We start from the raw sequence: 1752 nt of genomic DNA, 5'->3' as shown, positions 1-1752 counted from the left end.
CTGTAGGTACTTTGAGTAGTATGACATTTTAACACTATTGATTCTTCCAAACCATGGGTATAAAATATCTTTCCATTTTCTGGGTGTGTCCTCTTCAACTTCTTTCACCAATGTTTCATCATTTTCATTATAGACACCTTTCACTTCTTTGGTTAAGTTTATTCCTAAGTATTTTATTTTATCTGTAGCTCTTGTAAATGGGACTTCTTTGTTTTTTTTTTTTTTTTGTCTTTGTACAAGACTTTATTAAAGGTCTTTACAGAGCAACATCCAGACTCCAGATACATCTGCCAAGGAGACCCTGTTATGCTGTGGGGACTGGCTGGGGCATGGCAGGCGGCTCTGGCTTCCCACCCTTCTCTTCCCAGATAGGGGTAGTAGGCAGTATCTCATCTTTGGGTTCCGCGATGCTCACCAGGCAGAGGTTTCTTAGGGCCAGTCTTACCAGTAGGGTCCCAAGGTAGCACGATCGTCACCTAAACGCCCAGCACACCCTGGGGGAGCAGCACATGGCACACTGCAGTGTCAACGTAGTGGTTCACAGAGTCCCCACTGTGGATCATCAAGCCATCCACAAGCTTCACGGACTTCACCCTCTGTCCTCGGGTTTCCCAGACACCACAACCTCGCATCCCTTGGCCCCACTCTCCATGATGAATGGCAGCACCCCAGAGCAGGCTCTCTGCACCGCAAGGCCTCCAAGGAGTTTGTAACAGGAGATTCTGCCTGGGCAATGGCACACAGACCTCTTGTGGCCTCCTTTTCAGCATGAAGCTCTACATTGCCCTCTGGGAAGCCAAACCTTTTCTGAACTACAGCCGTCAGGTCCTGAATGTGTCCGCCCTTCTCACCAAGAACATTGTGTGTTCTGGTGGCTAAGATAACGATTTCTGTCCTGGTTGGACCTCAACTCCAGAGTAGCCATCTTCAGCCAGTTCACGAGTAAGAAACTCATTCAGTTCAGCTTTGAAGATGCCATCAGCAACGAACTTCCTCTTCTTGGAAATCTGAACTGCCATCTTGCCGCCACGGGCTGCCGAAAGGAAAGGCTTGGTTTCTTTTTCAAATTGTTCACTGTTGACATATAAAAAGGCTACTGATTTTTGAATGTTAATTTCGTATCCTGCAACTTTACTGAATTTGTTTATCAGTTCTAATAGGTTTTTTGTTTGTTTGTTTTGGTCCAAACCCAAACCTGGTCTTCAGCTTTCTCTAGATAAGAGAAAAGGCCCTGTAGTCCCAGCTACTGGGAGGCTGAGGCAAGAGACTTGCTTAAGCCCAAGAGTTTGGGGTTGCTCTGAGCTGTGACGCCACAGCACTCTACCTCTACTGAGGGAGACATAGTGAGACTCTGTCTCAAAAAAAGGGAAAAAGTTTCCATGATTGCTATTTCTGACAGACAAAAATTTGATTTACAAAATAGAACAAAACCATAATTGAGACACACTGGGTTTGTTTGTTTGTTTGTTTGAGACAGAGTTCAAGCTGTCGCCCCGGGTTCCATCGTGGCATCATAGCTCACAGCAACATCAAACTCTTGGGCTCAAGCCATCCTCTTGCCTCAGTTTTTTAGTAGCGATGGGGTCTCACTCTTCTTCAGGCTGGTCTCGAACTTGTCAGCTCAAGCAATTCACCCACCTTGACCTCCCAGAGTGCTAGGATTACAAGGGCGACCGCGCCCAGCCAAGACATGCTGTTAATAATGACAGGCAGTTAACAAGGTGACTGTTGGGTGGCACCTGTGGCTCAAAG

General features: G+C 46.5%; 1 pseudogene across 1 annotated transcript; it reads right to left on the bottom strand.

Moving 5' to 3' along the window:
- Positions 1-227: 227 nt before the first annotated feature.
- LOC100960665 lies at positions 228-1052 on the bottom strand (annotated as a pseudogene). Its single transcript, XR_153289.2, has one exon. The product of XR_153289.2 is annotated as a 40S ribosomal protein S3 pseudogene (transcript).
- Between the last annotated feature and the right edge of the window lie 700 nt (positions 1053-1752).

The sequence above is a fragment of the Otolemur garnettii genome, unplaced genomic scaffold, assembly GCF_000181295.1.
Source record: "Otolemur garnettii isolate 467f Iridium unplaced genomic scaffold, OtoGar3 scaffold00019, whole genome shotgun sequence".
NCBI lineage: Eukaryota > Metazoa > Chordata > Mammalia > Primates > Galagidae > Otolemur > Otolemur garnettii.
Note: the sequence above shows the minus strand (reverse complement) of the source record. Positions and strands in the feature narration are given on the sequence as shown.